The sequence below is a fragment of the Erinaceus europaeus genome, chromosome 3, assembly GCF_950295315.1.
Source record: "Erinaceus europaeus chromosome 3, mEriEur2.1, whole genome shotgun sequence".
In the NCBI taxonomy this organism is placed as follows: Eukaryota; Metazoa; Chordata; class Mammalia; order Eulipotyphla; family Erinaceidae; genus Erinaceus; species Erinaceus europaeus.
In genome coordinates this window covers 154,117,029-154,144,334 of record NC_080164.1, presented here as the reverse complement: position 1 = coordinate 154,144,334, position 27,306 = coordinate 154,117,029, and the positions used below count along the sequence as shown (strand labels likewise).

The following is a 27,306-nucleotide window of genomic DNA, read 5'->3' as shown; positions in this document are numbered from 1 at the left end:
CAGATTCAAAGGAGGTCTCGAAACTTTACATCAGGCTCAACCTGACGCTGTTGACTGGCTACGGAAGAAGGGCAAACACTAGAAGAAGAAGTGCCTGTACCATGAATCCACTGCTCCTGGAGGCTATTTTTTTCCCTTTTGTTGCCCTTGCTGTTTATCATTTTTGTTGTTATATTATCATTGTTGTCATTGTTGTTGTTGGATAGTACAGAGAGAAATCCAGAGAGGAGGGGAAGACAGAGAGGGGGAGAGAAAGAGAGACACCTGCACACCTGCTTCACCACTTGTGGAGCGACTTCCCTGCAGGTGGGGAGCCAGGGGCTTGAATGGGATCCTTAAACTGATCCTTGCGCTTTGTGCCATATGTGCTTAACCCACTATGCTAGCGCCCAACACCCATAAGTATTTTGGATAAGACATTAAACCACATTATAAGCACAACACTTTCACCTTTATTCCTTTATGGAAAGAGAGTCATCTGCCTAGCTTTAGAAATATTCTTTCCTTGAAGCTTTTAACGTCTTAATATGTGCATTATTCAGTAAGTACAGTAAAGCACAGCAGGTGCAATATTGCACTGGGAATTCCCAAAGATTACAGTGCTATCCCTTATTCTGCATTGTTTGGCCAAGTATTTCACCTGTTTGAATCAAAGTTTGCTCCCTGAATAAGAATAAAGGAATTGGATTATTATTCACTTGCAGCTGCTCTTAAATTGTTGTTATGCTTTGTTTCCTAGCGACAGTTTATGTAGATGCAGAAATAAAACCTAGGAAAGAGAAGTTGGCTGGAAGTATGGGTAGGGGGTGAAATGGGAGGTAGGTACCTCCAGCTCTTTCACCCATTGGAGCTGTTTATGAATACCAGAGAATACTCAAGACTGCAGGCAGCACAATGTTCACCCCATCAATTAAAGTAGTCTCTAAAGTCAGTCACAGTCTGGGGGACATAGTATGGTTATGCAAAGAGACTCGTTTTTGAGGCTCCAAAGCCTCAGGTTCAATTCCCCACACCATCACAAGCTAGAGCTAAGCAGTGCCTTGGAAACTAAATAAATAAATATAAACTAATAGTCACAGTTCCCAAAATATTCTGCTGTAACTATCTTTATGTTATAGTGACTAGTAAAAAAAATTCAATGGGATCCATATTCTTACTTTGGAGCCTGAGGCATGAGTCTATTTGCATAACCATTATACTATCTCTACTCCCTGAGATCCATATTCTTATAAGAAAGCATGCATTAGGACCATGTGGTGGCTCACTAAGTACAAACAATACTAAGGTCAAGCACCTGGGTTCAAATCCCTTGATCTCCTCCACCTACAGGGGGAAGCTTCAATGAGTGGGGAGGCAGTGCTGCAGTGATGCTGATGCCTCTATGCCTCACCTTTGATTAGGATTAAAAAAAGAGGAAATCATTAGAAATGGTGGAGCTATGTAATCTGAGTCCCAGTGATAATCCTGGTGGTGGAGGAAAAAAGAAAAAATAATAATAAAGCAATAAAACTAAACCACGAACTGATTTTAACCCTCATGACAATTATCTACTTTTTCAAAAGTCACATGTTCAGATAAACCATGTAAAACACTATTCTCAGAGCACATAAGTCTATACCCAACCTTAGAAGGGTAAATCCCTAATTGCTATAGACCAGATAATACATAATGATCAACAGTGCAGTCTGACAAATGAGTAAATAATAAAGTACCCCATCACAAAGTGCCTGTGTCAAGGCAATAAATTAAAATTTATTTTCTTGCACATTCATTGGAAGTTATGTGAATCTAGATAAATGTATTCAACTTGTGAGACTCAGTTTCTATATCCAGAAAGACAATTACTTGTAGGATTGTCATATGGCATGAGAGAAAGTGTTTACAGCATCATTCTTGCACACATTTCTTTTTTTTTTTTTTCATTTATTTATTTATTTACTTTAATCAAAGCACTTCTTAGCTCTGACTTATAGTGATGCTGGTGACTGAACCTGGGAGTTTTTTTGGCGACTCTGGTAAAAAAGGCTTTTTTTTTGGGGGGGGTGTGTCTCTAGGAGGCTATTTTTCACATTTTGTTGCCCTTGTTGTGGTTGTTATTGTTGTTATAGCTGTTGTTGTTGGATAGGACAGAGAGAAATGGAGAGAGGTGGGGAAGACAGAGAAGAGGAAAGAAAGATAGACACCTGCAGACCTGCTTCCCCACTTGCAAGGCGAGCCCCCCACCCCCTCAGGTGGGGAGCTGGGGGCTTAAACCGGGATCCTTAACACCAGTCCTTGAGCTTTGCACCTTGACCCGCTGTGCTACTGCCCAGCCCCCTGCACACATTTCTAATGATTCAAAATACAGACCACTTCATACACAAAGTGCACTATTGGCTGTTTTATTACAAAAATCTTCAGGCAAAATCTGGTGCCACATCTCTCCTGACTCAATAGTGGACACTCCATTCGTGAAGTCTAGCTCTAATTCAATGTAACTAGGCCATATGATTTGGGGAACAGCTTTTTTTTTTTTTTTAATAGTAAAGCAATGCTTTCCAGTGGGTTAATTAATACACTTCAACATTTCTAGAAAGTGTGAATTCTAGCGAGCACATTAATATCAGGGCTAGAATTTGACTCACTGGTAAGATACCATCTATGATTTAAAAAAAAAATTTAGCTTATAGGGGGTCAGGCAGTAGCGCAGCAGGTTAAGCGCACATGGTGTGAAGCGCAAGGACCTGCGTAAGGATCCTGGTTGAATCCCAGACTCCCCACTTGCAAAGGGGGTCACTTCAAAAGTGGTGAAGCAGGTCTGCAGGTGTCTATCTTTCTCTCTTCCTCTCTGTCTTTCCCATCTCTCTCGATTTCTTTCTGTCCTATCCAACAACAATGACATCAATAACAACAACAATAATAATCACAACAATGATAAAACAACTAGGGCAACAAAAGTGAAAAAAAAAGAAGCCTCTAGGAGCAGTGAATTCGTGGTGCAGGCACTGAGCCCTAGCAGTAACCCTGGAGGCAAAGGAAAAAAAATTAAGCTTATCTATCTATCTATCTATCTATCTATCTATCTATCTTTTATTAGAGCATTGATCAACTCTGACTTATGGTGGTGCGAGGGATATTTATTTATTTACTTACTTATTATTTAATTTTTACCAGAGCACTGCTCAACTCTGGGGTTATGGTGGTGCTATGGGTTGAACCTGGGACCTGGGAGCTTCAGGCATGAAAATCTTTTTGTATAACCATTATGCGATTTTCCTGGCCCAGTTCAATTTTTATTTTTTTTCCCTACTTGGGCTTCACTGGTGTTTCATACCTGCATGACTCCACTTTTCCTGTTTTTTTTTTCTCATTTTTTCCCCCTGTCAATCTCTGACAGAAAGAAATAGGAGGGAGACAATGAGAGAAGGGAAGATATAGTATTGGCCCATCACACATGAAACTTCCATTATAAAATATAAAAAACAAGCAAAAAATATAATAAAACAAGCAAGCAAGCAAGCTTCCTGTGCATTACAACACTCCTATGTGGTGCCAGGGACTTAAACCTAAGTTCTTGCACACATCCCTCTCTCAGCCCTGTTCACATGCTCCTCACCTAAGGGCAGAATGAAAACAGCTTTCAGAGGAAACTAGGTGATTTGGATTTTTCTCTTTTTCGTTTGCCATGTGACAGCAAATGAGCCCGGAGGAAAAGAGTTAGCATCTAAAAGAGTGTTTGCTAGACTCAAAACTGAGGGATTTTAAAATATTCTTCACTGAGATATTAAAAGGGAATGCGTTCCAAAGTGTTTTCCAGATCACCTTACCCAACTATGCCATACCTTGCGTTGTTCCTGCTAACCCAGACAAGAACCTAGACCAAGCTGGGGTGGAACATCTGGTAGATTTAGTTTATTAGCAAGTGATATATTCTCTTGTTGCCCTTTTTTTAAAAAATTTGTTATAGTTATTGATATTGTCACTGTTGGATATGACAGAGAGAAATGGAGAGAAGAGGGGAAGAGAAAGATAAGACACCTGCAGACCTGCTTCACCGCTTGTGAAGGGACTCCCCTGCAGGTGGAGAGCTGGGGGCTCGAACCCAGATCGTTATGCCGGACCTTGCACTTAGCGCCACCTGGGGTTAACCTGCTATGCTACCGCCCAACTCTCCCAAGTGATATATTCTCATCACGCACTAGGCATGACATTACACATTTCTCATTCGCTGGCTTATTTACTAGTTTCTAGAACCCTATGAAGCCAATCCTATGGTTACATTCACTCTAGAGCTGAAAGAACAAGGCACAGTATGGTCTGCATATGTCCCTTAGCTTAAGTGATGGTGTGATTCAAACCTAGGTGAGGTCTGACACCAGAATCTGTGCTCTGAATTCTTTTATTATAATTTTATTGTTTTTATATGGGGGGTTAATGATTTACAGTAAATACAGTTGTTGGTACGTGTGTAAAAATGTTCAGTTTTCTGCAAAACACTCTCACCCCAAGCCTAGGTCTTCCTCTGCCATCAGGCACCAGAATCTAAATGTCCCTCTGCCCCCGAAGTCCTTTACTTTGGTGCAACACACCACTCTATTGTGATTCTTAAGTAGTCTTAGCTCTTTTGTTCTTTCTTGGTTTTCTGTTTTAGCCCTTTCGAGAGCCTCACACATGCATGACTTCCTCACACATGCATGACTTCCTCACACATGTATGACTTCTCTACTCCAGGCTGATCTTTCAAATTGAGAGAGAGAGAGAGATACCACAGTACTGAAGTTTTGCCTTGGTGCCATGATCTTCCCGATGTGGTGTGCCAGGGATTCAAAACTGGGCTGCACACATGTCAAGGCAAGTGTGAGCTATCTTTGAGGGCCCATATTTTTAGTTCTTATCGAAGAGCTGAGGAGATAGTAGAATAGTTATGCAAAAGAGCGGAGGCTTTGAGGTCATAGGTTCAATCCCCAGCACTACCATAAACCAGAGCTGAGCAGTGCTCTGGTCTTTCTCTCTTTCTCTATAGCTGTCTCATTAAAATATAAATATAAAAATAAAATATTTTTTAAAAAGATGTGGGGGTGATAGCATAATGATTATGCAAAAGAACTTTCATGCCTGAGGCTCTAAGGTCCCGGGTTCAATTCCCTACATTATCATAAACCAGAACTGAACTATGCTCTGGTTACAAAACAAAAAAAAGAGAATCATTTAAGAATGTAAAAACCATGAATTACTTTCTTTTTAAAAAGACACTTTTTGAAGGTGGTGGTGGGGGACAGCATAATGAATGTTATACAAAAGATTTCCATGCCTGAGGCTCTGAAATTCCAGGTTCCATTTCCCACACCACTAGAGCTGGTAAAAAAAAAAAAAAAAAAGAATTAAAGACCACTAATTACTGAAGAATCCAATCACTTCTGCACCCAAGTCGGGAAGACTTAATAATTTATATATGTGCTAAAACAAAAATGACAAACGGCATTTTCATATGCTGCAGTTTCAGATTCATTTCTTGACAAGTCAAAACTGAATGCCAAACCCATGGATTGTCAAGGTCCACTGGCTCAGAGCTATCCCCCAACCCCTACCACAGAGTCTTACTGTCCAAAGTCCAACAGTAAAGGAGCTGCTCACCCTGGGTTAGAATTAAAGACTGAAGTTTAATGCAGGGACTGAAGAGTAAGCAAGGGATGCTAGATAGCAAAAATTATCACGAATTCAGAAATGCTTCGCATCGATTTGTTTCTTTGATTATTTTTAATCTGTTGTTTTCATGGTGATATCAGAATGGCTCTAAAGAGTATTTATTTTAAAAATATTCATTAATTTATTGGATAGAGACAGACAGAAACTAGCATAAAACGGGAAGGTAGTAAGAGAAAGAATGACACCTTCAGCACTGCTTCACCACTTGTGAAACTTCTCCCTTTGCAGACAGAGACTAGGGACTTGAATGTAGTTCTTTGTGCATGGTAACATGTGCTCTCAACTGAGTTCATCAACATCTGACCCCTGTTTCCTTGATTCTTGACCCAACTACCTTTTAGATAATTGAGAAACCAGAGACCCCCATGAAAAGAATAAGCTGTCTGCCGTTTCATTTTCTACTGCTCAGTCAACAATCTCTCGTCACTGTTGCCTACATTTAACAAAATTAACTCTTTCAGCAACAAATAAAATGAAACACTAAAATTTACACCTTAGAAATATGATTGCTGGGGCTGAGTGGTGGCACACCTGGCTGAGCGTACATGTTACAATGAGCAAGGACCCGGGTTCAAGTCCCCAGTCCCTACCTGCAGAAGAAAAGCTTCAAGAGTGGTGAAGTAGGGCTACAGGAGTCTCTCTGTCTCTCTCCCTCTCTCTCACCCCTTCCCTCTCAATTTCTGGCTATCTCTATCCAATAAGCAAAGATAAGAATAATAATAAATAAAAAATATTTAAAAAAAAGAAATATGATTGCCTAGCTTCTTCCAACATGAAGATCCCAAATCTCACCTGCAATATTATTACCTTTAGGTTCCTGATTATTAAACAATTTGTTCTGCTTTAAAACTTTTTTTTTTTTGCCTCCAGGGTTACTCTGGGGCTCAGTGCCTGTACCGCAAATCCACTGCTCCTGGAGGTTTTTTTATCCCCCTTTTGTTGCCCTTGTTGTTTTATCGTTGTGGTTATTATTATTGTTGTTATTGATGTGGTTGTTGTTGGATAGGACAGAAAGAAATCAGGAGAGGAGAGGAAGGCAGAGATGGGGAGAGAAAGACACCTGCAGACCTGCTTCACCGCTTGTGAAGCGACCCCCACCTCTGCAGGTGGGGAGCCAGGGGATCGAACCCAGATCCTTAGGCTGGTCCTTGCACTTCAAGCCATATGTGCATAACCTGCTGCATTACAGCTGACCCTCTGCTTTATATCTTAATGCTTTTCAGCCACCAAGTTGCTACCATGACGTCAACTTCACTTTCCTGGTCAGAGGACCTCACCAATATGTCCTGGAACCCCACCTTCCCAGAACCCTACCACACTAGGGAAAAACAGAAACAGGCTAGGGGTGTGGATGGACCTGTGAATGCCCATGTCCAGTGGAGAAGCAATTACAGAAGCCAGAACTCCCACCTTCTGCAACTCATAGAGATCTTTGGTTCATACTCTCAGAGGGATAAAGAATAAGGAAGCGATATGGAACTCTGGTGGCAGGAACTGTATGGGATTGTACCCCTCTTATACCACAAATGTTATCGTGTTTGTCATTATTAAATCACCAATAAAAAAAACATTGGCTATAAAAAAAGAAATATGATTTTAAAAATATACTACCAATTCTTTACATAAGAACTCAAATCTGGTGGTTAGTGAGCTTTCACTCCCCATGCTCCTCATCATTGTACACTGACATTTGGCCCTTTTTTATAATATGCACCTTGTACCAATGAAACCGAAGGCACCAGCTAGTTATTCATTAAACTTGGGTGCCAAGGGCTGACTTGTACAAATTATACTGTTAACTGCCTTGCCCAGCCTGTGTGCAGATGTGGAAAAAAAGCAATCATCGTAGCTGTGAAATTCTGTCATATAGGCAGAATTGAACTACAAATTGCAGCAATTCCTACCTAACCTCTGATCTGTGAAGGTAGTGTAGACCTTTGAACTTCAGCCTGGAGTTAAGAAAGAGCATTTACTTGTTCTGGAGAAGGTGGCCTGCAAGTATTCCCAGCTGTGTAATAGTTAACCACAGTCACCTATGCCAAGAATCAGCCAGAATCAGAAACTAAGGAAGATGATTTAAAAACCAGGCTTCTTATAAAATGGCATTTTGAATAGGTCTAGTAAAAGCAGAATGTTTCATGGGCCAGCAAGTTAGCTCACTTGGATAGTACACCTGTTCTGACCCATGTTCGAGTCCAATCCCCAATGCACCAGAGACAGCTTCAGTGCTATGGTGTTGTTCCCTCTATTTCTTTCTGACAATTGTTGCCTCTGGAGCTGGGAAGCCTTAGCAATGGTAAAAGGAAGGAAGGAAAGAAGGAAGGAAGGAAGGAAAGATGGGAGGGTGGGAGGAAGGAGGGAGGGAGGGAGGAGGAAAAGTTTCAAGCTGTAAATCTTTAAAGCAGCATGTAAAAATTACAAAGAAACAAGGGAATCCGAGCTGAATTAACTGCTGGGCATTTACAGTGACACGAGTGCTAAAAATTCTTTTAAATAAGACAAAATAGACTTTTAAGTAAATACTTAAATTTTTTTTTTTTACCAAACTACCATCTCCTAAATACTATACATGAATATATTATCTAATTTCTATTATAAAATAAAGATCCACATTAAGCCATCTCAGAACAAAATAATCACAGGAAGCCAGTTACATTGTTCTTTGAGTCCTGGTCTACCTTCTGATACTGAATATTAAAACCTAGGCTAATAAGTACATATTACATTAATTTCTTATGTACACCTGCTGCAACATCAGTTGATCGTTTTTTACTTAAAATGAAGTTATTGAGGATTAGCAATATGCTATTTGAATTACCTCGTTTTTAGGAAGAAGTCAATTGGTCCTCTTTCTCTGGTTTGAGTTAAAGTAGAACAAATCTCAAATAATTCATAAAGTATAGCTAAACTATTATTTATAATGAAAATGAAACAAGTCTGAATAATCTTTAAGGTATATAACTTATCCTTAACTAATTCTACCTCATAAGCTTTTTTATTGATTTTAAAAATATAGTCATGGGAGTCGGGCTGTAACGCAGCGGGTTAAGCGTAGGTGGCGCAAAGCACAAGGACCGGCATAAGGATCCCGGTTCGAACCCCGGCTCCCCACCTGCAGGGGAGTCCCTTCACAGGCGGTGAAGCAGGTCTGCAGGTGTCTATCTTTCTCTCTCCTTGTTTCCCCCTCCTCTCTCCATTTCTCTCTGTCCTATCCAACAATGACAACAACAATAATAACCACAACAATAAAACAACAAGGGCAACAAAAGGGAATAAATAAATAAAATAAATATTAAAAAAATAATAATAAAATAAAATAAAAAATATATAGTCATACAAATAAGTTTTCTTATATAACTTCCTGCTTGAGGAGGAAATGCCATTGTCACTAGTCTTTCTGTAGCAAAAAATAGTAATGCTAATCCTACTAACTTTTATTATTCTTATTATCATATGTCCTATAAATTACAAGTCTCTTCTTGGACTCTGAAATGACTATGGGAAATAAATGCTAACATTAGTAAGTATCTGCTTTTTATCCCATAGTTGAAGCAGTAGTGACCTATGAAATTAAAAACAACAACAACAAAAAACTTTACTTTGTGAATACTTAGCTTTTTCCAAGTATGGAAAGTGTAGAGTAGCTAAGCAAATTGGTTTTAAAAAATACCCACAACTTAATTTTGGTTCTATTGCTGGTAGAGCAAATTGCAGTATTTGGAATTCTTAACCTTCCCATTTTTTCCTTCGATTACAAACCAACCAAAAAGCATCTGTTTACTTAGCCTGATCTAAAGCACTTTAACCAAACACAACCAACTCCTTCTCTCCTCCAATTAAAACAAATAAGGTGTCCCCTACCTTTCCAGTCTGGAAATCTGGATGCAACAGGTTAATAGGAACAAAAGCTTTGCTTAAGCAACCTTTGCTCCTGATCACAGGAACTGCGTAAATCTATTCTACATGGCACACGTCTTCTCATTGGTCAATGAGCTTTGACCACTCAAATGACTTGGGAGTCATTTGCTCAGGGCACCTGGAATGAGCTTTGAGTGGTGGTAAAGAAAAAGACGAAGGTGTTAAAATTGTAAAATGCTAGTAACAGCCTGAAAATTTAATGGAAAACCTATTGTAGCAAATGGATTTGGTGAAGACCCAAGACAAAAAGTTCTGGCATTTCACAGGAGGAGATAGAATTGAAATATTTTGTTCACACACCCCAATACTACTGACTAACAGGATGTAAATGAGTGCTTAAATCAGCCTTCCTAGAACAAGGTAGGTGTTCATTACCGCATACTGCTTGATGTAGATAAAACAGCAATTCCCACTTTGTCTGTTTTGTTGTGGGAATTAAACAAAGGAATATTCATAAAGTGTTTAGGGAATTTCCTGAAATATAGGAAGTACTCAAAAAATGTTACCCTGATTGCTTAGAAATAGCATATTTTTAGAAAGTATTTCACTTTTTTCTCATTATATATGAGGCAGGTAAATTGGGATTTATTATCCTTTCTTCTTTCTCTTAGTTACTACCAAACAATCATGATAAAATGCCTGTGATAAATCAGACAGAAAAAAGATGTAGGCAAAAATTATACATGAATGACACCCTCATTTTATTTTACTTGATCAGTTTGGAGCTGAAATGTATTTGCTGGTAAGAAATAGGAGGAAAAAAACAGAAAAGGCATAGAAAAGGAAGGGGTGGTGAAGCATGACTCATGACAATAAAACAGTCTGTACAGGGCAGGAGGACCCTAGGTACTTAAGCAGAGTAAATACACTCTTTTTCACACAGTTAAAAGATAAACCCACAGTCAGTCTCCCAGGCAGTTGGAGGGTGACAGGAGATGGGTATAGGAGAAGGTGATGCCCCATCTAGGGCCAGATAACCAAGATAACCAGATGACCTGAGCCAAGATGAAGTCATAGAGAAACAAATTTGTAGTTTTTCCTAAAACAATTGCATAGTCATAGTCTCTAATTTTCCACTAGTAGTTACTGTTACTGTTAGGTTTATTTATTTATTTATTTAGACGAGAGGAGAAGGAGAGAGAGAGAACCATACATCACTCTGGAACATAGGCTGCCAGAGATTGAACTTAGGACCTCATGCTGGAGAATCCATCACTTTACCCACTATGCCACTTCCCAGACATCTAGCCCTTTTAAATTCTATTAAACTTAGCATTTTGAAATAGGATGAGAAAAAGCCAATGAGACAAGAAAAGTCTCTCTGCTTATTCGCTGGCAAATTAAAGTATACTTTATATATGTATGTATGTATTATGTACTGGATAGAGACCAAAATCAAGGGGGAGGGGGAGAGAAGCAGTAAAGGGAGGGGCAGAGGCAGCAAAAGGCAGCTTGTGAAGCTTCCTCTGTATAGGTGGTGACTGGGGACTTGAACCCAGGTCCTTGCACATGGTAACATGTGAACTCAACTGGGTGCACCACTAACCTGGCCCTTGCTGATAATTTTTAAGAGCAAGTTTTATTATTTCCAAATTAAATAATCTAAAACTATCAGCAACAGTTAGGAAACATCAGCAGAGTAGGAAAGAGTCAAAATCCAGTCTAAGGTTATAATCATGTTTAACAGTATATAAAACTAAACTGCTAAGTTCTGATTGAAGGACAATTAAAGCAATTCTTCAAAATCACTAAGATAGTATTTCCCCACAACTACTGATTTCATACTAAATTCCTTTTAGCTATACAAGGGGCCCAGAAAATCTTGCTTTTCTAATAGTACACTATGCTATATAAGTACTATTATGCATTCTAGGTTATTGGACTGTTTTTGGTTTAAGAGTCATGTGTGTGTGTTCTTAAACCGAAACATTATCAAGAATGGTAGAAACAAGACAGCTTGTCACTGCATATCACAAAGCAATAATTATAGCCTGCCCTATATAACATTCCTGCCTTTTCTTTGAATATTCATTTTAAAATATATAATTATTTACATGCTCTGGTAACTGTTATTTGTAAAACAAAGTACCTGAGTTATAACAAATCCAAAGACTATAGGAAAGTATATAAATGCATAACATTCAGAGACATAAGTTTGCTTCTCCTACTGCCTTTGACATTGACTCTATGACACAGCCCTTGATGTAGGCAAATGTAGGAAGCTGTACTTCCTGATTCATGGTAGACATATTGTGCTGCATCCACAGTGCTTGCTTCTGATATTTTAAGCTATTCCTGAAGGAGAGAGTCTCCTTTTAAACAAAGCACTTATCCACACTGATTCCTAATGTATAAAGTGGGTCCCCCCCCCAACCCTATCTGTAGAACAAGCAGTCAGTCAAGCTAAGAAGAGCTCAGAAATTGTGTGGATTAACCAGGTATTTTATGAGATATCCCTTTTAAATAATTAAGTGGTGTTCTAATAATTTTCTTCAAAATTACCACAGAAATCCCCTACTCTTCTGGACTGACTGAGTGCTGTGCTTTTCCATTTGAACAGGTACTTACTCAGTGCTTTCAACAATACACTGAGATAACTGTATTTGAGCACTAGTGGGAGGAAGAATCAAAGACCTGGACCATGATGTGGTCTCTACCAACTCAGAACTAATGTTTCTCTTTGTGTTGAGAGAGAACAATTAAGTGTACACACACACACACACACACACACACACACACACACACACACACACACACACACACACACACACACGACAAAGAGATGTGGGAAGTGTTGTAGTAGCTAGAGTGTTGGCTCTAAAAGCATGAGGTCCCAAGTTCAGTCTTTGGCATCACATGTTCCCTTTCTAAAACATACAAGATAACATAACAAAAGTAGTTCTTAGACTAAGAAAACTGTGGTGTTAACAGAGGGGAATGGGAAAGGTGTAGAAGGCAGAGGCAGAGGGGAGACAGAACAATGGTGGATGGCACCACAACTTGGGTGGTGATGCATACACATATCGAGGTCTGAAGCTGTATTCCTAAAATGTACTGTGTTGCAAGCTAATAGTAAATCAATAGTTGTTAATAAATAAGCAATTCATGGTGAAATAAAGCACCAAGAGCTACTGAGTCAGGTAGAGATGTCAGTCTGCTTTCTGACTGACGTTTCGTGTGTGTGTCCTTAAGATCTTTGAGTTAGTTCTTGTTTGAGGTGAATTCCCTGTTCAATATATCTTTTCATCATTTTCTTTTAAGCATTTTATGTTATGTTATGTTATGTTATTTATTTATTTATTGGATAGAGACAGAGAAAAGGAGCCAAGTGCTGGCACACCTGGTTGAGCACACACATTACAGTGCACAAGAACCAGGGTCCAAACCCCCCAATCACTACCTGCAAGGAGGAAGCTTCACAAGCAGTGAAACAGTACTGCAGGTCGTTCTCTCTCTCCCTCTCCATTCACACTCCTCTCCCAATCTCTCGTCTATGTGCTAAATAAATAAATAAATGAGTTAAAGAAAGAGAGTGGATGAAGCATTGGATTTCAACCAAGAGGTCCCAAATTTGATCCCGGCAGCACATGTACCAGAGTGATGTCTGGTTCTTTCTTTCTCTCCTCCTATCTTTCTCATGAATAAATAAAAATTCTTAAAAAAAAAAAAAAAGGAAGAAAAAGAGAGACAAGAGGTAATATAGAGAGGAGAAGAAGAGATTGATAGAGAGACAGAGAGAGAGAGAGAGAGAGAGACTTGTAGCACTACTTCAACACTCATGATACTTTCCCTCGGAGGTGGGGTCTGAGGGATTGAACCGAGATCCTTGAGCACTGTGAAACATATGTTTTATCATATGCGCCATCACCCAGCCTTTACCATTTTCTAAGAGGAACTCATACTTTTTGAAAATGTGCAAGTAGTGCTGGTGAAATAGTTCACTTGAATAGTGTGCTATGTTGTCTCACATGCAATCCAGGTTTGAGCCTGGTCCCCATAGCACTGAAGGAAGCATTGAGTGAGAGAGGAGAGAAAGGGAGAAAGGAAGACAGAGAGAATAAAAATATAGAAGTCGGTAGTCTAGGGCTGGCAAAATAGCTCACTTGGATAGTGTATTTGCTTTGTCATATGCACAACCTAGGTTTGAGTTTAGCCCTCTCTGCACTGGGGTATCTTCCCCTCTCACCCTCTGTCTTTCTTTCTTTCTTTTATTCTTTCTTTTCAAAATGTTTGTTTTTGTTTTTTACCACTGCTCAGCTCTGGATTATAGTGGTGCAGGGGATTGAACCTGGTACTCTGAACATTTTTTTTTTTAATTTTATCTACTTATGGACAGAGACAGAGAGGCACCTGCAGCTCTGCTTCACCACTTGTGAAGCTTTTCCCCTGCAGGTGGGGACCAGAGACTTGAAGCAGGTCCTTGAGCACTGGAATGTGTGTAACTTAACCACATACGCCACTGCCTGGCCCCAGTCTCTTTTCTATATGAAAATGTCAGCATGGAGTAGTGAATCCCTGGCAATGACAAAGAAAAAAAAAAGTAGACAACATAAAGAAATTAAACAATAACGGAGATAAAACTAACATTAAAACTAGTAACTGGGGCCAGGTGGTGGCATACCTGGTTAAGTGTTAAGACCCAGGTTCAAGCTCCTGATCCCCACCTGCAGGGGAGAAACTTCATGAGTGGTGAACAGTGATGCAGGTGTCTCTCTGTCTCTTACACTCTTTATTTCTCCTTCCCCTCTCAACTTCTCTCTGTCTCTATCCAATAATAAATAAATTAAAATATTTTAAAAATCTTTAGTAACTGTGAATCTTTAAACACTTGTTGAGCCATTAATTAGAAACATAAAGATATCTTCAGATTATTGCAAGACTGATCAGCCTAGATTGGGTGCTAAAATGAGCAGTGAGTGTGAGTGTATGTTGAAGAACACCAAATTATATTGAAACAAGTTTAGACATAATGAACCTAATTTTCTAGGAGGAAACAATAACTTTCCAAGACACTCAATTTTGAATTGGTTAAGAGAAGTCATTCAACAAATGGGTTCTGATCATCCAACGTGTATGGCTTTGTTCTAGACCCAGAAGACAGTGGGTAACCAAGAAGGTCATTCCTGTTATGTTGAGGAAACGAACAAATACATATGTTGGGAGTGAGGGTGGGTGGAAATATAGTGACAGGTGCTGTGAGGAAAAAAAAAAAGGTTAGAGAGAGAAAGATAGGGGCTCTTTTGACTAGGGATGTTCTCTTTAGAGCACAGATTTGATGAAGTAAAGAGTAAGGGGCTGAGCACCCAGAGAAAAAGTATTCTAGATGAAGCAAAGACTGCAGTGGGAGAACAAGTCTGGGGTATCTGAAGAATAGCAAGCTGGGGAGATATCATAGTGGTCATGCCTGAAGCACAAAAGGCCCCAGGTTCAATCCCCAGTACCACCACAAGCCAGCGCTAAGCAGTGCCTCCAGTAATAAATAAAATAAAATAAATAAACAAACAGTACAGAAATAGCAAGAAGGAGGCAGTACAGCAGAAGAGCAAAGCAGGAAGGCTAAAGGAAAGCCTTGTAGATCCAGGCCAGCACTCTAGGTTCTACCAGGCTGACCGGTGCATTCTAAGCAGAAGTAACACGGTTTAATTTTTATTTATTTATTTCCCCTTTATTGCCCTTGTTGCTTTTTATTGTTGTTGTTATTATTGATGTTGTCGTTGTTGGATAGGACAGAGAGAAATGGAGAGGGAAGGGGAAGATAGAGAGGAGGAGAGAAAGACACCTGCAGACCTGCTTCACCGCCTGTGAAGCGACTCCCTGCAGGTGGGGAGCAGGGATCCTTCCGCCTGTCTTTGCGCTTCACGCCACGTGCGCTTAACTCGCTGCTGCGCTACCGCTAGACTCCCCGGTTTAATTTTCTTAAGATCAATCTGGTGTGAAGAGATTACAGGCATGCAAAAGATGAAGCAAGGAGTAGCTTTGAGGATATTCCCACCATCCATGGATGGCTTAGCCTGGGATAATGAGTGAGAAGTTGACTGATTTGTGGTTGAAAGGTTAGTGGACCCCCACACCTATGGATATCTAATCTTTGACAAGGGACTCACACTACTAAATGGGGAAAGCAGAGTCTCTTCAACAAATGGTGTTGGAAAAAATGGGTTGAAACATGCAGAAGAATGAAACTGAACCTCTGTATTTCACCAAATACAAAAGTAAATTCCAAGTGGATCAAGGACTTGGATGTTAGACCACAAACTATCAGATACTTAGAAGAAAATATTGGCAGAACTCTTTTCCGAATAAATTTTAAAGACATCTTCAATGAAACGAATCCAGTTACAAAGAAGACTAAGGCAAGTATAAACCTATGGGACCACATCAAATTAAAAAGCTTCTGCACAGCAAAAGAAACCACTACCCAAACCAGAAGACCCCTCACAGAATGAGTGAAGATCTTTACATGCCATACATCAGACAAGAGTTTAATAACTAACATGTATAAAGAGTTTGCCAGACTCAACAACAAGACAACAAATAACCCCATTCAAAAATGGGGGGAGGACATGGACAGAATATTCACCACACAAGAGATCAAAAGGCTGAGAAACACATGACAAAATGCTCCAAGTCTCTGATTGTCAGAGAAATGCAAATCAAGACAACAATGAGATACCACTTCACTCCTGTGAGAATGTCATACATCAGAAAAGGTAACAGCAGCAAATGCTGGAGAAGTTGTGGGGTCAAAGGAAACCTCCTGCACTGCTGGTGGGAATGTCCAACGTCTGTGGAGAACAGTCTGGAGAACTCTCAGAAGGCTAGAAATGGACCTACCCTATGATCCTGCAATTCCTCTCCTGGGGATATATCCTAAGGAACCCAATACATGCATCCAAAAAGATCTGTGTACACATATGTTCTTGGCAGCACAATTTGTAATAGCCAAAACCTGGAAGCAACCCAGGTGTCCAACAACAGATGAGTGGCTGAGCAAGTTGTGGTATATATACACAATGGAATACTACTCAGCTGTAAAAAATGGTGACTTCACCGTTGTCAGCCGATCTTGGATGGACCTTGAAAAATTCATGTTAATTGAAAAAAGTCAGAAACAGAAAACACAAGCAGAACCTGAACTGGAATTGGCGTACTGCACCAAAGTAAAAGATTCTGGGGTGGGTGGGTGGGGAGAATACAGATCCAAGAAGGATGACAGAGGACCTAGGGGGGGTTGTGTTGTTATACGGGAAACTGGGGAATGTTATGTATGTACAAACTATTGTACTTACTGTTGAATGTAAAACATTAATTCCCCAATTAAAAAAAAGAGAGAGAGAGAAAAGAAAGGTTAGTGGAGAGCCTGTTTGATGGTGGTATCCAAGGTAACTAATTTTTTTTTAGCCTGGGCAATTGGGAGAAGAGTGGTGTCATAATGCCATTTGAGTAATGGGGGGCGGGGAGCACTGTTTTTTTTTTTTTTTTTCCCTAACCAGAGCACTACTCAGCTCTGGTTTATGGTGGTGCAGGAGACTGAACCTGGGACTTTGGAGCCTCAGTCATGAGAATCTATTTGCATAACCATTATGCTATCTATCCCTGTCCCTACCCCCCCTTTCTCCCTCTCTCTCTTAGAGCCAGGGAGAAAGAGAGAGATTACATTGTATGTGCATGTGCAGCTACTAGGAGTTGCATTTATTATTAAGAATTTTTATGTCAAGTAAAAGTTTGTGCTATGTGAGATGAAGAGATAGTACAGAAACCACTGCAGACTATGTCACCAATACTATGGAAATCGAAATTAGGAAAACAACAAAATATTGCTGTTGGTTGTTTCTGGGAAGTAAAATTATTGATTATGGATGACTTAAACTTGTACGTACTTCTGTATTTTAACATAACACACATTGAAGTTTTATATATATATATGTATATATATATATATATATATATATATAATCAAGATCTTTGATCATCCGAAAAATTTACGTAGTTTGATAAATCTCTTCCCTCTAGTCTTTGTTCTCTCCTTTCCACCCATTATTAAAATCCTGCCAAGTCTTTTTCTTACCTTTCTTACTAAGTTAAGCTCAGTCCCAACTCCAACCCTTTGCTTCCCTCTCTAATAACTACTTGCCCTGCTAACTAAACTGGAAGCAGTAGAAAGCTTCTGCCTTTAAGTAGTATCCTTGGGCTCCTGGTAAGCCCTTGAAGGGATTTGACATGCTCCCTGGTGATCGATTATGTATGAGCTTTTGATCGTGAACTGCAAATCTCTGGTTAACTTCTGCTTAATTTCCCTTCGTTCCTCTGGACCTCAACAGACACCCACACACAAAATCCCCAAGAGTGCCTTTTATTTTACTTATTTTAACTATCTCAATCTAAATAGATTCTTGTTTTCTTTCACAATCCCGGTGGAATCGTCCTAGGAAAGGTTTCTGCTGCTCCAGGTATCTACCTCTCTCCAAGCATTAGCATTCCTCTGTATTTTATACATTTGGCAACAGTGCCTGTCATTTGCAACCAGACTTACAAAATGTATGAAAACTCCTATTTCATCACAACATTGCATAAACAGTAGAACTTCCAGTTCAGTGTACATAAACTGTAATTCCCCATTTGAAAATTAAAATGTATACACAAAGTTTAAAGACCATCTATTGTAAAAATAAGATTATACAGGCAGGGGAGACTGCATAATGGTTACGCAAAGAGACTCTCAGGCCTGAGGCTCCAAAGTCCCAGGTTCAATCACATGTACCATCATAAGCCAGATCTGAACAGTGCACTGGCAAAATAAAAAAGAAAATAAAATAAAAAAGAAAAGAAAAAGGGGCAGCGTTTAGATAGCATAATGGTTATGCAAACAGACTCTCATGACTGAGGTTCTAAAGTCCCAGGTTCAATCTCCTGCATCACCATAAGCCAGAGCTGAGCAGTGCTCTGGTTAAAAAGAAAGAAAGAAAAAAAAAGATAAAGATAAAAGATGTACCAATAGTCAGTACCAATAGTACTGGGTAGCATGAGTACTTCTTATGAAGCATATCCAAGGCATCAGCTTTTAGTCTCTTTGCCCTGCCCAGAGCACGTGAGTGCAAGCACACACACATTCACTAATTCGGATGTTCTAGGATTACTCTTAACAATTCCATTTACTGATAAATATTTTTGATGGGCAAGAGACTGGCATACTTTAATAATGACTCTTTAGTCACTACCAAGCCACCCCATCACCTGGGGCCCTAGTTAGGGGGTCCTGGGATTCCCACACAGACACGATGGACCTAGACCTCAAACAGATCCCTCTTGCCACTGTCACTGGTCATCTCTATCAGGAACAACATAATGGACCCCTCTGTGGGCCCTTATCGGACCTGGCCCTCAATATGAATCAACATTAGTAGGGAATGTTCCATTCTCCGAAGGGAGATTGGATAGCATACTCTGCCTATCACCCGAAGATGATGGGTCCTGAAATTGACGCAGCCTGGAATGTTCCTAGCCATGACAACGGAATGTGAGCTCAGACCTACAGGTGTGCAGAGGTTACATAGGCCCCTGTGCTGAACATGGGCCCCAGATCAGATGGATAGGGTTTACAGTTAACAATATTTACATACTTTTCCTATATTTGGGAGCTACTGTCTTTCCTGATCCAACTTTCCGGTCCTTTTTCCAACCATGACACCATCCCCCCAGACAATAGCTTAGGTCACCTGCAGATTAGCTGTCAGGCACAGGCAAAAACTAGTTGGGTCATAAGCCCCTTGGAATATACCTAAAATAGGCCTACTAGCTTTTTCCAAAATGGAGACCCCAAATCTCCATCCACAATATTCTTGCCTTTAGGTTCATAATTAGTCAACAGTTTGCTCTGCTTTATATCTTTAACTCTTTTTTAGCCACCAGGTTCCAGATGCTACCATGATGCCAATCAGACTGCCCTGAGCAGACGACCCCACCATGTGTCCTGAAGCACCACCTCCCCAGACCCCTGCCCCACTAGGGAGACAGAGACAAACTGGGAGGAGTATCGATTGACCTGTCAACGCCCATGTTCAGCAGGGAAGCAATTACAGGAACCAGACCTTCCACCTTGTGCATCCCCCAATGACCCTGCATCCATACTCCCAGAGGGTTGAAGAATAGGAAAGCTATCAGGGAAGGAAATGGGATATGGAGTTTCAGTGGCGGGAATTATACGGAATTGTACCCCTCTTATCCTATGGTCTTGTCAGTGTTTCCATTTCATAAATAAAATTTTTTTAAAAAAATTAAAAAATATATTTTGACTCACAACTTGAAGTTATAAATTATACTGAGAAAGTTTAGCTTGAGAAATTTATTAAGAATAAATTAAGAATCATTATGAATAAAGACCTCAAAGCTCAGTCCCCTTAGCTGTTTGATGAACAACCATGGAAACGATTAGGAAGCAGGAGAGTAACATCTGCTATCTCTGAGTTTAAAGAATATGTATGGGCATGCCTCTTCAATTCTGCTACCAATTTATTTCCAGCTACTGATTTGAAATCCATATCCCTTGGTTGGGTATGTAGTTCAGTGGTAGAGCACATGCTCCACACATATGAAGCCCTGGGCTGTCCCTGGTACCACAAGATTTTTTCTTTAATGAATTAATTGGGCAGGGGTAGATAGCATAATGGTTATGTACACAGACTCTCATGCCTGAGGCTCTGAAGTCACCAGCTCAAACCCCTGCACCACCAGAAGCCAGAGCTGAACAGTGCTTTGGTAAAAATAAATAAATAAAAATTTAAAAAATGAATTAATTAATGAAAGCAAAACATATACTCAAGACATCTAAGTCCTTTAGTAGCATTTCATTTCTTTGACTTTGCTTCTCAGACAAGGAAATCAAAAGAAAACAGTTTAACACATTGTTTTGAGACATCGGTGCTGAAATTACCAGTCCCCAAATCCCAGTTGAAATGAAAAGGTTTATATAAAAATCACTTAGGAGAAGGGAGGTAACATGATGGTTGTGTAAAGAGGCTCCAAAGTCCCAGGCTCAGTCCCCAGCACTGTCATAAGCTGTGTAGTGTGCTAGAAAAAAATAACAATCAGTGTTCCTGGAGATGGCACAGTGGATAAAGTATTGGACTTTCAAGCATCAGGTCTTGAGTTCAATCCCCACAGCATATGTACCAGAGTGATTTTTTTTTTCCCTCTCTCCTATCCCTCTCATTAATAAACAAATAAATAAAGGAGAAAGAAAAAAAAAAGAAAAAAGAAAAATCATTTTGGAAAGTATCAATGAAAATGATAGTGGGGGAGGCTAGGATCCTGGTTCGATCGCCCAAATCCCCACTTGCAGGGAGACTGCTTCACAAGCAGTGAAGCAGATCTGCAGGTGTCTATCTTTCCCCCTCTCTGTCCTATCCAACAACAACAACAGCTATAACAATAACAATAACAAACACAAGAAGGGAAACAAAATGGGAAAAGTAGCCTCTAGGAGCAGTGGATTCATAGTGCTGGCACTGAGCCCAAGTGATAACCCTGGAGGCAAAAAAAAAAAAAGGGGGGGGGGGAGTCAGGCGGTAGTGCAGCGGGTTAAGCGCACGTGGTGCAAAGCACAAGGTCTGGTTTAAGGATCCCGGTTTAAGCCCCCGGCTCCCCACCTGCAAGGGAGTCGCTTCACAAGCGGTGAAGCAGGTCTGCAGGTGTCTATCTTTCTCTCCCCCTGTCTTCCCCTTCTCTCTCCATTTCTCTCTGTCCTATCAATGATGACATCAGTAACAACAATAATAATAACTACAACAGCAATAAAAAGACAAAGGCAACAAAAGGGAAAATAAAAAATTTATAAAAATAAAAATAAACAGATCTTAAAAAAGTGTCAATTATGGCTTCTAATAATTACATAAACATTTTTTGTATCTGAGAAAACACATTATTGTGAAAACAAACTTTTATAAAGAGGAAGTAAAAATGTCTTCATAATTATAAGCATGTGATGAACAGTAAATACTTATTAAATTTCTTTCACATGATTGTCACGAATACATTTGCTGTAAGTGAAATTACCTAAAAAAAAAAAAAAAAAAAAAAAGGAAAAATAGAGCATCACTAATGGCACTTATTTTTTAGAAATAAAACAACCAAAAAGAATCATGATACAAAAAAATTTAAAAGGGAGGCCGGGTAGTAGTGCACCTGGTTAAGTACAGGTATTACCACCACGCGGTCCTCAACTGCAAGGGGAAAGCTTCATAAGCGGTGAAGCAGAGCTGCAGGTGTCTCTGTTTCTCTCTTCCTTTCTACTGCCTCTCTCTCAATTTCTCTCTGTCCTATCAAAAATAAAGTTTAAATTAAAAAAAAATTTCAGAAACCCTCTATATTGGAATCTCTAAATGCACACAAAATGTGCCAGAACACATATTGGTTAATAATAGAACTTGAGTTAAAGCATTAAGCAAGCAAACATATGGAAGATTGGAGCTTAAATCAATTTCATTTCAAATTAAACTAAAAATTGCTCCCAATCATTTCTTTCTACCAAAAAAAGAACATCAATTGATATTTAGGGATATTTACTAAAATAAAACAATAAAATAAAAACTACAAAGGGATGGGTTGTAACACATACAATAGTTAATTTCTTTAATATGCAAGAGTGCTTATAAGACTGGGGAGACATAATGGATTTGTAAAAGACTCTCATACCTGAGGCTCTGAGGCTCCGAGGCTCTAGGTTCAATCCCCAGAACCACCATAAGTCAGAACTGAGCAGTATTTTGGCCTCTCATTATTTTTCCATCTCTCTGGATCCCTGTCTCTCTCTCTCATTAAAATGAAATAAGTATTTTATTATTATTTTTTTTAACCAGAGCACTGCTCAGCTCTGACTTATGGTAGTGCAGGGGATTGAACCTGGGGCTTTGGAGCCTCAGGCATGAGAGTCTCTTTGCATAACCGTTATGCTATCAGTCCCTGCCCAAGTAAAATATTTTTTAAAGGTTCTTACAAATTAATATAACCCAAGAAATATGAGCAGAGATATGAACAGGCAGCTTGAAAAAAAAAATCTGTGGCCCATAAATATAAAGGACATTCAACTTTATTTGAACAATTAACTGAACTTTGTTCAATTAAGTAAGTGAAAAGCGGGACTAGGCAGTGTGTGGTTATGAGCACACATTTCAGTGCACAATGACCCAGGTTCAAGCCCTTGGTCCCTACCCTGCAGGGGGAATGCTTCATGAGTGGTGAAGCAGGGCTGCAGGTGTCTCTCTGTCTCTCTTCCTCTCTTATCACTTCCGTCTCCCAACATCTCTCTGTCTATCCAATAGTAAAACAAACAAAAAAAAATTTAAAAAGTAAATGGAAATCTAAACAAAGAGTCTTCTTGGGAAAGAAGAAATTTTCATAACACTCAGTGGTGGTGAAGGTTAGGGAAAACAAGGATTCACAGTTAATGTAGCCTGACCTGCTGACTTACTTATAAATAGCAGATCCTGATTACAGAATATTAGACATACGATAGTTTTTCTCATTTCTTAGAAAATGTAGTTTCAGAAAATGCTATCAGGACAAAGAGAACGTGGTTTTTTAGCAGAAGAATCATCACTTTTTATTTATTAATTATTATTATTATTTTTTTAAACCAGAATGCTGCTTAGCTTTGGCTTATGGTGGTTAAACCTGATAATAACAAACGAGTTGTTTTCTTAAGGCCATTCTTTGGTTGAAGGATGAGAATATACATGTATTTTTATTTAATTTTATTAAAGGCAAGGGAGATAGCATAATGGTTATGCCTGAGGCTCCCCAGTCCCAGGTCCAATCCCCTAAACCACCATAAACCAGAGCTGAGCAGAGCTCTGGCATAAACAACAAACAAAACACCAAACCTTTGAAAAATATTAAATGCGGGAGTCGGGCTGTAGCTCAGCGGGTTAAGTGCAGGTGGCGCAAAGCACAAGGTCGGCATAAGGCTCCCGGTTCGAGCCCCGGCTCCCCACCTGCAGGGGAGTCGCTTCACAAGCGGTGAAGCAGGTCTGCAGGTGTCTATCTTTCTCTGCCCCTCTCTGGCTTCCCCTCCTCTCTCCATTTCTCTCTGTCCTATCCAACAATGACAACATCAATAACAATAATAACTACAACAACAACGAAAAACAACAAGGACAACAAAAGAGAAAATAAATAAATAAAATATTTTTAAAAAAGAAAAATATGAAATGCATGTCTTTATCTCTGCTCTATTTATTTATTTTGGATAGAGACAGGAAGAAGTTGATAGGGAAAGAGGAGGTAGGGCAGAAAGAAAGAGGGGCGCCTGCAGCACCTAGGACTTGAACCTGGGTCCTTACATACTATGTGTTCATTCAGCCAGGTGTGCCACCAAATGAGCCCACTATATATATATTTTTTAATTATTGAGAAATGCCCACTAGGCATCTACACAGTAGACACATGTAACTACAGTGGAGGAATATGTGATCCCACAGAGCCTCAACAGCAGGGCTTGAAATGGCAGCACCATTTCTAGTTCTTCCTTAAGAAGGGAACTTGAAGTACTATTAAACTTAAACGTAGGGGAGTTGGGCAGTAGCTCAACAGGTTAAGCACACATGGTGCAAAGCACAAGCACCGGTATAAGGATCCCGGTTCGAGCCCCCGGCTCCCCACCTGCAGGGGAGTCACTTCACAGGCAGTGAAGCAGGTCTGCTGGTGTCTATCTTTCTCTCCCCCTCTGTCTTCCCCTCCTCTCTCCATTTCTCTCTGTCCTATCCAACAATGATGACATCAATAACAACAACAGTAACTATAACAATAAAACAACAAGGGCAACAAATGGGAATAAATAAATAAATATTTAAAAAAAGACTTAAACGTAGAATTTTTGTGTGCTCTCATTTTCATGATTTATGGTACTCCCATTCTGAGATTATTTTGGGTTTGTTTAGGAAAATGTATTTCCTGCCTTTGTTCTTGGATCATCACCATGATATGGGTGAATGATCAAATGAGATCTGTAAACAAGAGCTTTTTCTTTTTCTTTCTTTCTTTTTTTTTTTTTTTAATCTTATTTTATCTCAGTAGGAAATGTGTCTCAGCAGCTGGTGGCAAATGCAAGTAAGGTTCATCTTGGTAGGCTATGCAGGTGAAGTCATGGGTGGCTGGCAGAGGACAAAATACTGAGAGCACTACTTGAGACTCCAGCTGCTTTACATGGAGTTAGCTTGCTGTAGGTCCATCTGGTCTGATAACATTCAAATACAAATGTCATGTACCAGCTGAGCTAAATGCTTCCTCTCGTAGCTCCTTTAGTCTTTATAACACCTATCAAGTAGTAAACAAATATCTTTATGTTTATTTTAACCCACCACCCCCCAAAAAAAAGCTTATAAAACATAAGCACGTTGCCCAAAGTGTCACAGTTCTTAGGTGGCAGAGATAGGATTCACACCTGGGTCACCAGACTCTAGGCCATGTGTGGACTCCAGAATCATAGTGTCCTGCAGACTACACCAGTGAGAGTTCACTACAACATCAGTTGTTCTCTGTGTACCTGCTTTAGGTAGTTAGTTAGTTTCCCAAGCAGGAGGTCTGAATGCACCTGGTTAATCACACAAGCTGAATTATACATCAGAGAATGGAAATAGTAATTTAAATGCAATAAGTAATATTCCATTCAAAGAAACTAGAAAAAGAAGAGAAATTAAACTGGAAACAATCACCAGAATAAGACTAAATAAGAATAAGGATTCAAATGGAGATAAAGGAAACAGAATAGAAAAACAAGAAAAGTGATGAAACCAAGAGCTGGTACATTAAAAATATTATTGACAAATTTTTTTGCTAGAACAACAACAAAATAGTAGAAAAAAGATTTAAAAGGAATACTATGAATTTTCATGCTTCAAGAAAATTAGATATTATGGGTAAAGTTATTCATAAGGCATAGAAATATGAACATTTTTATAACTCAAGGATGATACCACAGATAAAAGACTCAAAAGTAATAGAACTATAGACTTGCAACAACTAAAGAAAAAAATTTTTTCAGGAGTCAAACAGTAGCGCAGCGGGTTAAGTGCATGTGGCGCAAAGCACAAGGACCAGCTAAGGATCCCGGTTCAAGCCCCTGGCTCCCCACCTACAGGGGCATCGCTTCACAGGCGGTGAAGCAGGTCTGTAGGTGTCTATCTTTCTTTCCCTCTCTCTGTCTTCCCCTCCTCTCTCCATTTCTCTCTGTCCTATCCAACAATGACGACAACAATAATAACTACAACAATAAAACAACTAGTGCAACAAAAGGGAATAAATAAATAAAATTAAATAAATAAAGAAAAAAAATTTTTTCTTGGTCTGAGAGGTGGTACAGTGGTTAAAGCACTAGACTGTCAAACATGAGGTCCTGAGTTCAATCCTAGGCAGCACATGTACCAGCATGATGCCTGGTGTTTCTCTGTTTCTCGCTCTTATTATCTTTCTCATTAATAATCAAATAAAATCGTAAAAGGAAAGATGGAATGAAGGCCGGAATTTTTTCACAAAGAAAAACCCAGGAACAGATAGATGGCTTTACTAGTAAAGTCTGCCAAAAAAATTAAATCATGATTATTGTCTATCCTTCATGAGTCCTTATCAAAATAAAAGATGGAATGCTTCTCAATTGGGTGAGGCTAGTATTATCCTACAAAATGCAGGAAAAGGGCAGGGTACGATAGCATAATGGTTATGCAAAGTGACTCTCATGCCAGAAGTTCTAAAGTCCCAGGTTCAGTCCCCACTACCACCATAAACCAGAGCTGAGCAATGCTCTGGTTAAAAAAAAAAAAAAAAAAAAACTTCAGAAATAGTTATCCTGGGCAGGGGAGATAACATAATGATTATGCCAAAGACTTTCAAGTCTTTGAACTCACAGGTTCAATCTTCCCGCACCACATAGGTATGTGGCGGTCTGGTAGTAAATTAAAAAAAAAAAAAAAGTTACAACAAACCTAAAAATCAGTATCTTTTTTTTTTAACCTAGTTTTTTTTTTAGTTTTATTTATTTTGTTTTTGAGAGAGTTGCAGAGAGAGACACACACAGAGAAACACCAGAGCACTGCTCAGCTCTGGCTTATGGTGGTGCAGGGGATTGAACCTGGGACTTCGAAGCCTCAGGCATGAGAGTCTGTTTGCATAACCATTATGCTGTCTCCCCTGCCCTATAAAAATCAGTATCTTTTAAAAAATATTTTATTTCATTTATTTTGAATACAGATAGAAATTGAGAGGGGAGGTGGTCAGAAAAGGAGAGAGAGAGACATGTGCAGTATCGCTTCACCATCTGTGAAACTTCTCCCCACTGCAGATGGGGACTAGGGGGTTGAATCTCAGTTCTTGACCACTGTAACAGGTGTGTGCCACCAGATATGCCACCACCAGTTCTGTTAAGTACTAATTTTTAAATAGACAATTTTGTATAACCCTCAAATGATGCCATAAGTATGCAGACGACCCTTGGCAGAAAAAAGTTTCCCCATTGCTGTTCCAGAGGTGTGGTTCAGCGGCTAGAGCTAAACTTGAAAGCATAAGGTCTGAAGTACTATCCTTAACATCACATGTGTTGGGGTGATACTGTAGTCCTCTCTTACTAACTGATAAATTTGGAAAAATATACAAATGGCATCTCTACTGGAAAGGAAGGGAATCTATTTCTTTTCTTTTTCCACCAGCGTTATCACT

General features: G+C 39.5%; 1 protein-coding gene and 1 long non-coding RNA gene across 11 annotated transcripts in view; one reads left to right on the top strand and one right to left on the bottom strand.

Annotated features, from left to right (window-relative positions):
• RBM47 (RNA binding motif protein 47) overlaps positions 1-27,306 on the bottom strand; it is a 208,987-nt gene that overhangs the window by 35,999 nt on the left and 145,682 nt on the right. The gene's annotated exons all lie outside the window — the stretch shown is intronic.
• The window catches only part of LOC132537564 (uncharacterized), a 521,799-nt gene that overhangs the window by 417,760 nt on the left and 76,733 nt on the right, over positions 1-27,306 (top strand). The window lies entirely within an intron of this gene.